Genomic DNA, 16012 nt, shown 5'->3' with positions numbered 1-16012 from the left:
CCACTAACGAGTGGCCGCCTCTAGGTTCCATCCCAGGGATGCGGGGCTTTCCTCTCCTTCCAGTGTGAGTGCACTTGCCACCCGAAGGCTAAGCCCGCAGAATCCGCAGGCCAGGTACACGCTCCGGGAGACGCCGGGCGCCTCCCCGCGGCCTGGGCGCACGTGCCCGGGCTGGGGCCCGGGCTAGTGGCCGCGCCGTAGTAGCTGGGCGGGTGGGAGCGGCTGGCTCCGGGCCTCGGCCGCCGCCCGCTCGCCGGCTCCGGTGGTTGGGCGGAGGAAGCGCGGGACTCCTCCTCCCCACCGTATTAACATGCACCCAGGGGCGGGTGACCAGCCCAGCCTCGCCGCCCCAGCCCGCAGCGTCCCGGCGCTCAACCTCCGCGCCAGAGGCGAGCGCTGCGCTCCCGGCGCCGCAATCCCGAGGACACGGCCTCGCCGACACCTCCGGCTCCGGGGAATCGGCAGCATCAGCGGCGGCAGCGGCCGCAGCCGCCTCAGCTCCTCTCTCGAGTGCTTCTCATCACCTCGCTGAGAGCCTGTCCTGGCCCCGGGGACACCCCTTTCGTCCTCCCTGCGAGGCTCGTGGGACCGACGGACGGACGCAGGCACCGAGGGCCGGACTGCGGGCAGCGGCAAGGTAACACCGGGCTGCGCCGTGGGGCTGGGGCGTGCGCGCGTGGCGGCGGCGACCGGAGCCCGGGCCGCCGCCACCGCCGCGGGCGCGGCGCGCTGGGTGGCTCCTGCCCGCCGCGCGGTCGCCGCTTCTCTCGCCGGCGGAGGGACTACGGGCTAGGCTCTCCTGGCCCCCTGCCCGCCCGCGCGTCCGCTTCTCCTTCCCCTTCCGCCGCCTGGGGCACCTCCCGGCCCCCCCTGGGCAACCCGGAACCTGGGGGCCGACGCGCCCGTCTCTGGGCGTGCGGTCCTCGCGGTTACCCCCAGGGGCCCGGGGAGGGGACGGATTTCTAATTGCGACAGGGTGCTGAGAGGGGGAGGGGAGGAGAACACCAGTCCCGGTTATCTCCACCTGCCAAATTCACACCTCCCCCCCCCCCCGCCCCTAACCCCTGGTACACCTTGCAGGGCAGGAGAGGGCTGCTCACTGCAGGGGATTTCTGGACAGGCTCCTGGGTCATTTGCAAAGCAAGTTTGCACTGGCTTTTTAGGTGACATTTTGGCATTGGTTGTGGAGAGAGCCCCCTTCCCTGTGTGTGTGTGTGTGTGTGTGTGTGCGCGCGCGCGCGCGTAAGAGAGAACGCCAGAGAAACTGAGACACAAAGAGAGACAGAGGCACACAGGGAGAGACTGAGATACAGAAGGAGAGACACACACAGAGAACGGTGCCCAAGGAGGAGGTCACTGGAGAGTCGACCCCCGCCCGCGGCGGAGGCCAATTCCGGGCGAATCGCGTGGCGAGCGATGAGACTGGGTATTCAGCGAATTGAATGAGCGGGGCTGGAGCCGAGACGAAACAGGGACCTCTCCTCCGGGCTGGGAGAGATAACAAATTGCACTTTCATTGAGGGGCGGCTGCAGCTGCGGGAGGGACGTTCGGAGGGCCGCGCGGAGATGAAGACCCTGCATTCAGGACTCGGGCTGCTGCGCTCTTTGCGGAAGGCGAGCTGTCCCCGCTTCGCCGGGTGGCGCCGGGAGGCCGTGGGGAGGGGCGGCCCGCCGCTCGGGTGCCCGCGCCCGAGACGCTTAGTTCCTGTGCCGGAGCGCCGCTCCCGCCCCGGGCTCCCGGCTCCCGGGCTCGCCTCCCTCGGGGCCACTAGCGCTGCGGAATTTTCTGAGAAAGGGAGGGCGTGAGCAGGGGAGGGGGCTTGAGACTGCCAGGACAGGGACGTCGGTAGGTGAGATGTTATTTCTTTTACGGACTTGGGCGAGACTGTGCACTCCTGACACAGTGAGCTTGGCTCCGGTTCGTGAGAGGTCGATGCTCCTTGTCTCCCCCGGCGTAACACGTGAAGTTATGGAATTACAGTGATGAAAGACATATAATGAAAGTAACAATTGAAGACAGATCTTTAGCTTTTATAGTCTTCGTGAATGGCTTTGTAAAGTGATGATGGATCAATCTGAGTTGTAGTCAAACCCTCGGATGAGGAATGTTTAGAATTGGGAAAGCGATTTTAGGACTGAATGCAAACATCTTGCAAGTTATTTTTGCCAGGAAGGAGCTGTCTTTTGACTGTCAGAAAGCAACTTTCTATTGACCTATGTAATTTTGCATATATAGCAATAGTCTTTATCGAAATTTGAACGGAAATGACATGAAGGCAAGAGACAAGTATCCTAATTTATCCAATGCCAAAAGGATAAAGTTTTCTTTGCTTAAAATTTTAAAAAGGAAATTCAAAGCCATAAAGAAATATTGAATATATATATGTCAAATGTATGAAATTTAAACGTTTAGGCTATAAAAGCTAACCTTCGTTCAGAAAATTCATATTCTGGCATGAAATTGGAAAGTTCATAGAAATCTGGAGTCAATAGCCGTGTTATTGATTTCCTTTGGATTTATTAGTTCAGTTTAAAGTTGCTGCAGTGAAGTCATTGCTTTGAAATAGTCCCAGTTCTGGATCTAAAATTCCATGACTCTTTACTAAAAAAACTGACTGACTCCCTTAAGAGAAACTATTAGTTACTTTGTATGAGAAAGGACTTGAATGCATTTGCAAATGTGGGATATTTAAAATAATTTTACATCTATCTATTTCTCTAGGTATTTCTATTCTAAAGTTACTTTGCCAGATAAAATATATCTCAACAATTATGGACAATATAAAGATTGGAAAAATGAACTGGTTAACAGATTCTTTAAAAAATTATGAAGTAATTTTCTGAAAAATCTCTTCAAATCACACACGAGCAATTGTGCTTTGGGGGGAGTAATATGTACATGTTTTCCTTATAAAGGGAATTTCATGGTTTAGCATCTTTAATTTCTCCTTCCATATAAGCTTTGTTCTGCCAGGACTAAAACCTTGATAAAGCATATCAGTGATTATTGAAATCAAGATGTTCCTCTCCAAATATTGTGTAACATATATAGAGAAATAGCCTAAAACTAACTTTAGAAAGTGTTCTACTTTCTAAATCCTTCTAAGCTTGTGTCCTTTTGAATCAAACTTGGAAATACAAATCACATGCACTTTGACCTAACTCTATAGGTATGTATGCCTTTGTTCCATATAGCTATTTGATTTTTTTTTTTAAATATAAAAATTAATACTGGGAAGAGGGGAACTGAGGTTTTACTAACTACTCATTTAGAAATAATGTAGCATAGTAACAGTTTCAGCTACAACTTGAGACAAGTACCATATTCTTTGAATAGCAGCTTCTGGAAACACAGAATTCAGCGTTCTGATTTTGATTTCATATTAAATTTCAGATTCACAAAGAACAGTAAAATGCTATCTAAACATGTATTTTTATAGTAAAGTTTCTATGACAGACTCAAATTCACATTATGGTGTCTTCTGGATCATTCCCACAAATTGTTCCACCGTTTTTCAGAGCAGATTTGCTCCATGCAGAAGGATCCGGTTCCTCTTAGGAAGCATTTAATTGGAAGACTTTTCTATAGAGAATTCATCTCTATAGAAACCACACTTGTCTCTCCTTGCTTAATTTTAAGGAAATGATCTAGTTGTAAGTTCTTTTGTTTCTTTTCTCTTTTCCCTTTGGAAATTATTTTCCCCTGCTAGAGGAGCACCATTAAAGTAGGAAGGCTGAAAGGACTTTTGCAAAATCTAAACACTGCTCCAATCCTCACCTCCCACACTTAAAATCTATGCCTTATATTTATGGTATATTGTTCTCTTATTGTACATTTTGTTTATTTTAAATAAACAAAACATATTGTTTATTTAAATAAACATAATCACAAGAAGACCCTTTGCTGGAATGCTAAAAATCTTTGTACTGCTGAGACACTTGGAGGTTTAAAAACACCCCATGTCTTGTGCTGTCTCTTTTGTTTCCAGGAGATCCTACAGGCTTGTAATTCTTCGTTTTCAAAGAAAGGAATCATTTCAAGTGGCCCCCAAATGACTTTCTTTCTTTTTTATCATCGGGAATTTGCAGCCTGATTCCTGTTACTGCCCAATGAAGGTGACTTTCTCTAGATGCGTGGTCTGTTAGGAATTGCCAAAGATGTTGTTCCTAGGAAGGTCTAAAACATTCTACTACAGAGGAGGAATTAGAGCTCATCTTCAGTCATTCACTTTAATATATTAAACGTACACTGATAACTTGTATGAGATACCAGGTACCAGTTCCTTTTCTCCTAACACATACCTGTTTGGCTTATGCAAAATATATATTTGCTGTATTAGATACCATTAATGCAGAAAGCGTTAAAGCATTAATATATATTTGCTACTTCTTTTTTGTGACCCTGCAACACAAACCGACAGAGCAAAACATGTGGTTGAGAACAAGAAAAATGGAGTGTGGATACAAGGAGGTTAAAAAGGTGAATGACTTCCCTTTGAGTACTTCTGTTCCCTACTCTGACTGCACCGAGGTTGGTATTGTGTATGAGATGTGTCGAACTATCAGTTTTAACATCTTTCGCTCTGGTAAATGCTAGGGGCCAGACGACTGGTGTATGAGTGAGAAACTGGAGATGCTCTCTTTCTGTATTGACTTAGGCATTTTCTTGGTTGGTGTTTATTGTTTTCTCCTTCCTGAAGGAGTTAATGATTACTGGGTAAGAAGTGATTTCCTACTTTGTAAGACCAGCTCACATACAAGAAGCCTTCTGGATATTAGCCACAGATCTATGACCCAGTTCCTTGGGACTTTTCTTGGGCAGATGAGAACCAATATAGCTGGGATACGTTTGCCCCATTTGGGGTTGTTGTGAACAAGATATCAACACTTTGGATCTACCATGAAGATGCAAACCCACCCTCCTCCTGAAATTTGCACGAAACTAAACTGTTCATTTTCATATTCACTTATTAGTTTGCTCATCTGTTGTCATTGGCAATTTCTATTTCTTTTCTCAACGTTTTCTTGTCAGGTTTATAAGCAACACACAAAACCAAACCGTGTGAGGTGTGAAGAGTGTGATTTGGCAGTGTATTAACTGCCCAATCCTGCCAAGTTTTCTTAGTATTCAGCAGAGTGGCCGTCTTACTGAAACCCTGGATAAGCAATTAGGAGAGGAGGGTTTGTGCTGGGACTTGCTTATCTCCCCAGCTGTGCATGGGAGTCTCCACCAGGAGGGCTCAGAGACATTGAAATGGCTCCCTCAGGCGGCTTATGGGGAGGTCTCTTTCCGGGCGCATTTCCAGCTCTGCTGCTTTACTCCGTGACACGGTTTTGGCTAATTTGAAAACATCTGCTAGAGTAACTTCTCTTTTAATTCTACTAACTGGAGAATGTGTCTGAGTAAATGATAGGAGGGCTGGCATTAACCCTCACTTGAGGCTTGAGATTAGACCCTTTCTCTGGAGACCCTTTCTTTCTCGGTTTCCATTTCAGTGGAAACTCAGTGCGAAGTCTATTTCTGGACTAGAAATTTCCCTGCTAGATATCGCTGAGATTTCTTTACAAAAAACATGCTGCAGTTTCAGAGGAAAATGGCATTTTGATCTCGTCTCAGACTTTGCAAACAACTGTTGTCTGATATTATTCATGATACTACTCTAGCAAAAAGGCGAGGCATAGTCCCTCCCTTCAAAACTCTTTTAACAGACATTAACCGAGAAGGCAAAGCAACTTTTTCATTCTTTCAGACAGGGATGTGCTTTCCCATTTAGAGCTGGGGAGAAGCAGCAGAGGAACCTTGAAGTGGTAACACATTTAGAAGTTTATTGTGTGAACCCTTGGCTAGGCAATTCAGATGAGACTCACTTGATTTGATAGCTTCTATGAAGCAGGATAAGATGTCTTTCCCCTGCTCTCCCTGGAACACTGCTTCTTACATTATTTCCTCTTTCATAGACCTCAGCTGAAAAGCCACTTCCAGTGAAGCTCTCCCATTAAATGCAGTTTTAGTGCTTTATACTTTTTTCATTGTCCTTTTACAGTAAATAATGATTCATTGATTTTTGTGATTATCTGATCAACTGTCTTCCCCACTGAGCTGTGCGTTCCATGAGATCAAGAACTAACTATAGCATATTCGTTATATATCACTGATGCCCAGCACAGCATCTGGCACTTAGTAAGTGGTCAGTAAACTTTGGTTGGGTGAATGAATGAATAAACAGATGAGTGAATGTAAATCTCTATTCCCACTGTGTAAGGACTGTAACTCTGAGGCTAGTATTCCATTGTGTTTGCCTGTCCCTCCTTGCAGTCTTCAACTCTGCATTCTTTGTTCCTAAGCTTACTCTGATAATACCTGGTAAACACAGGCCTGATCCCAGCATGGGCAATATGTGATGGGTTAGGTTGTGCTACATTTTCGAACTAGGGAAAATACAGTCTGCTGGTAAACAGAGGGAGGAAATAAGGATTAAAACAAACAAACAAACTCTGTCCCTTCCTCTTTTCTCCTTCTTCTTGCTCAAAATAAACATACTAATAGCTTAACCACCCCACTTGCCTGTGTGTTGAATTCAGCGCCGCCTTTCAAGGCTTAGCACAATCTTTTTTCTCACCCTTCACCCCATAGGATTGAGCACTCCTTTCCATGCCTCCACTGAATCTGATACATATTCATATGTTAGTTTTGTATTTCATTTTCTGTTTATATTTCTGTCTACCTCTATGACACCATAAGCTCAAGGGATAACAGATAGTGACTAATATAGGGTTTTCCTACAGAAAGGATACAAATGTTCATTGGGGATTGAAAGATTGAATCACATCACAGAGATGAGAGACAAATGTAGTGGGATAGAGAGAAGTGGCTACAACTGACTTTCTTCCTTGAGGCTGATTTCTGTGTCGGTAGGTAGTTAGAACCTATATGGGGTAGCTCTCATTCATAGGGGATGTTGGAATCTACCATTTTAAATTATATGGAATCACAACGTTTTGGATATTTCCATGATTTTTTTTATACTAGTGTTTGGCCAGGCATGTAGTACATTCTATCCTACTCTCTGCTTCTGAGATACTTGAATGATATGGTGAAGTTGGCCAACTTCATGGCTATAGTAACCTGCCACTTGGCACTCTGCTTTAGTTGCTAGATCCACTGTTCAGCCTTAAATGATCTGTGAGGAAAGGTAAGACTCAACATGGACATGGCCCATGTTTTTACAAACCATGATGTGTAATAGTTTCTCTAGATCTGCCTTTCTTTTATTGACAATTTAAAATATTTTGCTTTGATGATAAGAGTCCTAAGGGATCTAGATGTCAGATGTCAGGTATTTGGCATGTATATAGCCTTTCCAAGTGTGGGAAAACAAAAAAAAATTATAATATCTCCAGTGTACTCATGTGTGGAGAATACAGAAGTGCAAAACATAGGTCAAATCCTTGGCAGCTTAAAATCTAATCCAAAGGAGAAGATTAAGATGTAGGAAGTATGGGCCGGCCCCGTGGCTTAGCGGTTAAGTGCGTGCGCTCCGCTGCTGGCGGCCCGGGGTTCGGATCCTGGGCGCGCACTGACGCATCGCTTCTCCGGCCATGCTGAGGCCGCGTCCCACATACAGCAACTAGAAGGATGTGCAACTATGACATACAACTATCTACTGGGGCTTTGGGGGAAAAATAAATAAATAAAATTATTAAGATGTAGGAAGTAATTAGTAAGAATGTGTTACAGAATAAAATTAAGTGCTCAAGTATCTGGGATCAATCATATTTATCTTGGGCTTTTATGTAGGGGGAGAGCTCAACAAAGAATGGGATCACTGTGGGATGCTTCCTAACCAGGAGGTCTTAAGCTGGACTTTCAGGATAGGTAAATAGGAAATTAAATAGGAAGAAGGGATGACTTTTCAGATAAGGCAAAACATTGACAAAGACATGGAGATGCAAACCAACTTGACATGTTCCTGGATCAGGAAGATGGTTTTCTCCTCTAGCTCCTCTGGTGCATTTTAGTTAGACCTAGAGATGAATTTGATTGAGAAGGATGGGGACACACTATGAAGGGTTTTAATGACTATACAAGAGGGTTTAGAGTTGATAGGAGCATTGAAGGATTTCAAATAGATAGTGACATGAAGAAGCGGCTTCTTGGACTGATGGAAGTAGATCTGTCTACTACCAGATTGGAACAGAGAGAAGCATTAGGAGGCTGTTGCACTAATTGAAGCATAAATGATGAGAACCAGGTTTAGGGAAGTAGGAATGAGAGAAAAGAAGACATGAAATACTTTGAAAATTTTTCGAGTAATATTTGACACTTTCCTTTCTCAAGTTACTCTATACCTGTGTCACAAACTATTTTTCAATTCTTTATTATTAATTAAAAATTATTATGAAATATTTCAGAAATGCCAAAAAATTAAATATTATAATAAACACTTATGTACCCACCCCGCAGATTATGAAATGAGTCATTGCACATACTGTTGAAACTCCCAGAGTACTCTCTCTTCAAGCATATCTCCCCTCAGCAGTACCCTGTACACTGACTTTTGTGTTTATCATTCCCATGCATTCCTTATAATTTGCTATGTATGTGTGTGTACCCAAGCAATATAGTCTCATTCATTTTGCTATATTTAAACTTTATATAAATAGTAACATGCTGTTTGTAGTCTTCTTCACCTTACTTTAATTGATTTAGTATTAATTTAGTATTTTGTTGATAGGTGTAGATATTATTTATTCATTTTTACTGCTATATGGTATTCCATTGTATAATATATCATGATTAATGTATCAGTCTTCTTGTGATGGACATTCAGGGTATTTTCCAACAAGGCTGCTATGAACATTCATATGCATATCTCCTTGTGCTATCATAGGAGCCTTTCCTTAGGGTGTCTCCTTAAGAGTAGAATTGTAGGAGAGTGGGATTTGTACCTCCAAATTTAACAGATAATGCCAAATTGCCAGAAAGAGTTGTGCATATTCATACTCCCACCAGCAATGTATAAGAGCTCCTTTTGTTCCATATCCTTGCCAACACTTAGTGACACATTTTATTTGCCAATATGGATGTGAAATGATATCTTCTTGCAGTTTTAACATGTTGTTCCCTGACTCACTGCTATTAATGTTTACCATTTTTTTCCCCTCTGGATTAACATTCAAGTGTCTTTGGAATGCTTGTTCATATATGTTGTCCATTCTCCCTCTGCTTTTCTAAAAAAACTCATTGATTTGTAAGAGTTAATGGTATATTATGGATACCAGATTTTTTTTCTGTAATATGCATTTCAATGATCTTCTCCCAACTGGTGGCTTGTGTTTTTTTATGATGTCTTTGGGTGAAACGATTATTTTTAAAATTTAAAATAGATGCATTTTTGATTCTTCTCTTTATCGTATAGATAAGATGTCTCGTTTAAGAAATCTTGGCCAATTCTGAAATGATAAAGGTATCATCCTTTTATATCTCATAAAGTATTCAAGTTTTATTTTCACAGTTAGTTCCCCAAGACTTTCTTATCAGTGGTTATTTTATAAAGCCTTTAATTACATCCCAAATTTGGGCAAAACACATAACTTCTGTTAGTCGTAATTTCTTCCTCATTAAGTTAGAGTTGAAGTAGTCGTACTGTATGAATTCTGCTGCTGCCGCTTGACTTCAGAACTTCGTCATTTTATGCCTGGAATGCACAGTAGTCTCTTAATAGAACTTCTTGCCTCCAAGGTCTCATTCTTCTAATTAAACTTACATCTAGATTTACTTCTCAGAGAACTGTCAAAGTCATAGTGAGACTCTTCAAACTTTGTCCCGGAGACCATGAGGGCAGCAATCACATCCGTCTTTAACTCCCGGGCATCCCCAGCTCGGAGCACATACCTGGGCGGTGGTTGGCCTTCAGATGTGTGGGGGGGGACAAGCGTCTGAAGGCACAGCTGGCTCCCTTCGTTGCTCAGCTCCGTTTCTTAATGAGTCCCTTACATCAAACCTCTTCACCATGACCGCCCTGCTTGTCAGGACTCTGGTCTTCTGGCCCTTCTCTCTTCTGTCTTCATTTCTCTTCTCTTCCTGTATTTAAATTCTGTCGACTTGCAGACTCTCCTAGGGTTAGGACAAGGGGAGTGGGGGATTTTCTTTTCCCTTCACATCCTTCTAAATAGTTTGAGCTTTTTACCACAAGCAAGGATTGCTTTTAAAATAATTGTTTAAAACCCTCTCTGTCCTTCAAGGCCCAGTCAAATCCCACCTCTCACGTGAAGCATTCAGGACTGCTCTGGCCCAGGGTAAACTCTCCTTTGAATTCCAGTAGCCTTTTTCTGGATCATTTACTTTATGATTTATATTTTAAACATTTTAGGTGAAAACTCTTAGATTTGAAGCTCCTTTAAGTGATGAATTGGCTTATCTGCTTTTGTATCTCTCTTAGGCCTAAACTCAGTAGCCAGCAGAGTGGTTTTTTCAATGGGTCGCAGCTGCTTTCCTGATGACTGGTAATTAGTTATTGGAGATGGCATGGGCTGAGTGGAGATTTGGATTGTTAGGAGATTGGAAATAGTGACATTACTGGAACATATAAGGGTTTGGGATAGGGAGCTAATTTGTAGTGAGAAAAATTGAGCTCAATTTTGGTTATGTTGAATTTTGAGATGATATTGGACGTGTCCCATCAGCAACTTGGGAAACATTAAATCTGAGTTTTATGAAATGATAAGATTATTGATCTTTGATCAATGACAATTGATATCATTAGCATATTGATTAGGAAGTTATCTGCTGGAAGGTGATCAGTAGATCTATGATGCTAGCAGCTGTTTCCATGTTCCAGATAGTAATGTTACCCCCTGCTCCTGCATTCTGATTCTGCTATTCTGATTCATCTAATTAGCTAGATGACTTTGGGCAAGTTAATTAATTTTTCTTAGCCTAGTTTTCTTATCTGAAGAATGAGGATAGTTAAAGTTACATATCAGAGTTTTTGAAAGGATTAAATGAGCCAATCTGTGTGGGCTCATGGTGGGCAATTAATTAAATGCTGTTATTAAAAATATATTTTATCTGTAAGAACTAATCTGCCAACCATCTTTTTACGTCAAAGTAGCACCAAGTAAAGAATTTAAAAGTTACTTGTCTAGTCATGAAATATTTTTCTTCTCCTATTGAAAATTCCTAGATCTTGTTTCATGTTCTTTTATTATCTGATGACAGTGACAGCAACTTGCCGAATGAGTTCAATAATAGTTGGCATTTACTAAGTACCCTGGTCTTTGTACTCTTGCAGGATACAACTTCAGGTATTGTCTGTAGGCTCCATGTGCTGTATTTATAGGGAAAGAGGCCCACAGCCCCTACAGCCCAGCCCTGTCTGACATGATACCATATGCTGTGAAGAGATTACAAAAGAAATCAAAGTCATGTCTTTCTCCCTAAGGAAGATTTAATTGTGAAACAATTCAGTGCATCTAAAGCAACATTCAAAATATGAATTTTAATTTTGTCTGTCCAGAATGCTTATTTATTAAGGCAAGATGGGACAGGGAAAAATACAGGGGCTAACCAGAAAGAGGCACTTATTCTTGATCTTTGCAGAGGAGCATCTCCTAACAGTCATGGTATACCGAGTTAGTTGTATGTTGGCAGGTGGAGCACATGTCCTCTGATTACATCCACCTTCTCTGCTCCGTGGGCTTCTCTTCTGCCTCCATGTCATGTGTCTTCAGTCAGCTCACAGTTTCTCTCTTAGAAAGGGCTTGACGGACGAAAACCAATACAAATCAGAATAAGAACTTTACTGATTGATTAGGTGGGAAAGTTCCATTGGTTTTTCATTAAGGGAAAAGTTTCTGGGCAGTTATTCTAGATGTTTTGGGTTTTGTAATTTTTTAATCTGTTATAGGAACACAATATTTCATATCTTTGTGATTTAGGTTTAAAACCCCATAGAACAAAATACAAAATACTTTTTCTCGAGTCTTTAGTCTTTCAGGGATCCCTTTGGGTAGAAGTATTGGCACATATAAAGTGGCCTGAGATGCCCCAAAGAGAGGTGATAAACTCACTTTAAATGCACTTTAAATATTGGCAATACTAATTTACAGTTAGGTTGTGTTCCAAAGTTGTGTTTATATGGTGAATATTTCTGGACATTGAACAGCATTACCCCGTAGAAATTGTGCTATCCAGTGGTGGCTGGCTTCTAAAGTTCAATTTCTAGAGTCTTTTTTACCCATTTTCTGGAAACAAAATAGTATTATTCTAGTGAAAGCCATATCTATGTAAAATTCAGAACCTTATATCTGCAAAAAAACCCAAATCTAAATTGTGACCAGGAACACATGCCACCCCTTCTGCCACAGATTTAGGAACTCCCTGGCTCTGCCAGTGGTCGGAGGCTGGATGCTGCTCAGGCAACAGCAGCTGCCATCACAGAAGTACGGTTTCCCTTGATCCAGGACCAGAACCTGGTGAGGGGATGTGGGGGGCAAAAGAGCTTGCGCATGGGTACTGTTAAATATCTACACTTATATAAACTACTTCTCTTTATTTGAATTTGAATGAAGAAAGGAAAGTCTAGTATAGCCCAATTGTCCATATTATGTCTTGGACTGAGAACCAAGACCTGTAGGTTATTTATAAGTCAGATGTCAGGAAGTTGTTAGGAGTGACAGGTAGAGCTGTAGTCCTTTGTACTTAGGTCATTTTCAACAGATATTTTTTTCAATGCATTTCAGATCCTAAGAAGCCCACTATTGGACGATGGGAATTACTAATTCATGTATGCGTGCATGCATGCATTCATTCAGCCAACAACAATTTACCGAATAGCTAGGACATGCCAAGTACTATTCTAGGTGCTTTGAATTCAGACCTGAACAAGGACAGCAGACACAAGGAGTGCCCTTGTGGAGTTTTACATTCAAGTGGGAGGAAACAGACAACAAACAACAACCTTAGTACTTCTTTTAGAATGTTAGAAAGGAATAACAGCTATGAAAAAAAAAGAAAACCAGGTAAGAGGGATTATTGAAGTACTGTTCTTTGATAGATTTCTGGTATAGAAGGAAATGAGCTTTTTTTTTTAATTCAGATCTTCACTGGCAATGTTCTAGCTTTAGGATTTGACAAGGCCCTAGGAGAGGTGTGGGGTTACTTTCACTGTTGTGTCATTCTTTTATCCTTTCTGTTTTGACAGCAGTTTGGATACTCCTCAGATATCGAATCTACCATATTGCATTGTAGCTACTTGTGTTTTTTAATCTCCCATTGGATTAAGAACTGAAACGTAAGGCATGTTTCTGACAAACTTACATCCCTGTAATAATACTGCTAGAAGTAATAATAGTGATTATATATCTTATTGAATGCTTACTGTGCACTAAGCACATTATGCCAGCCCTATGTAGAAAGTGATATGATGCTTTACAGAATATATTTTCAGACCACAGAACTACCATGGGTGGAGCTGATAATTGCACAGAGGTCTGTTAGCACCAGGCTCTCTATTCCCCCGGTTCCTAACCCAGTGCCTGGCATTTGGTTGGCATCCAAGAAGTGTCGCGTGAAATGGAAATCAAATAAGCTGCAGTTTTACAAAACTGATAACTCTGAGAAATGTGTCTCCAGTTGTCTGCAAGATAGACACTCCTCTTGTTTTAAATCGTTTCACTTCACAGCCTAGTGGGACCAGGAGGTGGTTATTTGGAAATTCTTGAAGTGACCCTTGCCTTATTTTTCTTTAATTCCTTCTTCTTTTCATACATCTCATCTATAGAGAACAAAAGAGAAATGGAATTACTTCTGCTGAAATCATTACCCTCTAGTGTGAAGGCGAAGCTGCTTTGTTTTGTAATGTCTGTTGCATTAAGGAATCTCCGTGGATCTTTTTTAGAGTTTTACCTTGGTTTCTCCTAATGCCTGCTTCAGTGGGTTCTCTCCAGATGCAGGCGTCTTGATGGCATCAGGAACCAAGTGCATGAATAGGTTGTGTTTAGCTTACCTTCCACTTTCCACCTGCCTCTCCCACTTGTCAGAGAAATTTTGTGACAGAGGTGAGTCTCTGTGGGACCTTCTGGGGGTGTGACCATCTGCTTGCTCTGAAGAAACTCAGTACCTTCTTTCCAGGAAAAGATCTGTCAGCTGCGAGAGAAACTTCAGCTATGTGCTTCCCATTGAGCAGTCTATTTGAAAGGATAAATGAGCACATCCCTCAAAGACAAAGAAGCACAAACACAGATGAAGTTTGCAATAAGGACACGATTTAGAGAACACGGTTAACAAAGCTGGCACACCTTTGGCAAAGTTCAGATAAGAACTTGAATGGCAAGGGGGAAAAAAGAGATGTTAGATCGTCCTCCTAAGATTTCCCTGAAAAAAAGTGCTCATTGCCTCCTAGGATTCTTTGCAATTCAGCCTGATGGAGTTAAAAACTTCAATCTGTTTAAATAGACATTGGTAAATCAACATGGTTATATCTTTAACTCAAGAGCAAGGTAATTCAACTGACCTATAAAATACTAGAATGCTACTATTGATTTTTTTAACTTTAATTTTTTAAGAAAAAGGCAAGATGACTGTATAAGCATCCCTGATTCGGATAAATAAATATTAGTACGGGATTTCTGGCTCATGTAAATTGACAGAAGCTGAAATGGAGATGGATACATATAAAACTGATAAAATAGTGAGTGCCCTTTATGAAGTCCTTGTTGTCACTGTAGTGTCACAGACAACAAATGCATTTTATAAGTAAAATGTCTTAAATCTTTCTGCCAGTGTTTCTATATATTCTGTATTTACATTCCCAAAATAAATTTGAATGTTTAATTGACATAGGACATAAATATAGTGAAAGTTCTAGACAGGTACTAGTAAAAGTAATATACTAAGAGTAAGGCATTAATTTGTTAAAGACAGGAAATATATGGCCAAACGGTTGGCCATTTTTCATTCTAAACGTGTCCTACATTGAAATTCACATTCAATTTATTTAAATTAGATGGGTTCTTGAGATTAATTTGTACACATAGGTATGGAGTGTACCAGAATCAAAACATTTTATTAGAAATTCTATAATTGAAATTGAGAAGTCATATATGTTTAGGTATAGGATGTAAGGATAATTAACATTTTCTAAGATATTTTGTTCCATCTGCCTGGAATTTTGCTTCCTCCCTACTCTCAACTCCTTTTCACCTGACTGCTTTCTTTTTCCTCCATTAATGCCACTCTTGACCACCATTTGCAAAATAGTTCAATCTGTCTCCCATTTTTCTCTTTCTCAGCATCTTAGCATAGAGCTTCTTAACAAATATTTGTCAAATATCAGCTCTTAATGAATATTTTTCCAGAGAATGAATGTGAGATAACAAAGTTATCAATAATTCAGATTTCTTGCTTATGATAACAAGGTATGTTTGAACATAGAGTTTAAATAATTATCAGTTGAAGAAGTTGAGTTTAAAGCTTTGGTTTTAAGTCTGAGTCCTATAAATATGTCAACTTCTAGTGAGTGCTCATCATTAGAAATGGGATCATTCCCATTTCAGTGAACTCACAGACTAATGAGAAAGAAGGAAGGAATAGGATTCAGTCCATTGGGGTAGCAGGATGATGAGGCGTTACACGATGCTGTGGTAGGACTGGGCGGGGTCACTCAATTCAGATGAGTGTCAGGGATGGTTTCTCAGAGATATGGATCAGTGATGTCAAGGCTGGGAAGAAAGCGTGCAGTAGTTGTTTTCTGATCCTTTTAAGTCAATTTGTATGAAGCTCCGCCTCTTCCTCACATTATGTTGCCACCAGCAGTGCTCTGTGGTGTGTAATGTGCACCTCTCTCAGGGTCTGTTTCACCTGACAAGGATGATCATGTGATTTTGAGGTTCTCTTAAATACTAATATTCTGTGAACTATAATTTCAAATGAGACTGGTGTTCCATGGAGGTTTCAGTGAAATATGAAATACACATTGAAGCTGAATGACTTTATAAACCATGTGATGAT

At 41.5% G+C, this 16012-nt stretch overlaps 1 protein-coding gene across 4 annotated transcripts in view; it reads left to right on the top strand.

Annotated features, from left to right (window-relative positions):
* The first annotated feature begins 253 nt into the window (after window positions 1-253).
* The window catches only part of DLGAP1 (DLG associated protein 1), an 853945-nt gene continuing 838186 nt past the window's right edge, over window positions 254-16012 (top strand). For all 4 annotated transcript variants that reach the window (XM_087439065.1, XM_087439064.1, XM_087439062.1 and 1 more), the window contains exon 1: window positions 254-637. The gene's annotated coding sequence lies outside the window, so the exon portion shown is untranslated. The remainder of the gene's footprint in view (window positions 638-16012) is intronic.

Source organism: Ceratotherium simum, chromosome 14 (genome assembly GCF_057802395.1).
Source record: "Ceratotherium simum simum isolate JZ-2026a chromosome 14, ASM5780239v1, whole genome shotgun sequence".
NCBI classification, from domain to species: Eukaryota; Metazoa; Chordata; class Mammalia; order Perissodactyla; family Rhinocerotidae; genus Ceratotherium; species Ceratotherium simum.
Note: the sequence above shows the minus strand (reverse complement) of the source record. Positions and strands in the feature narration are given on the sequence as shown.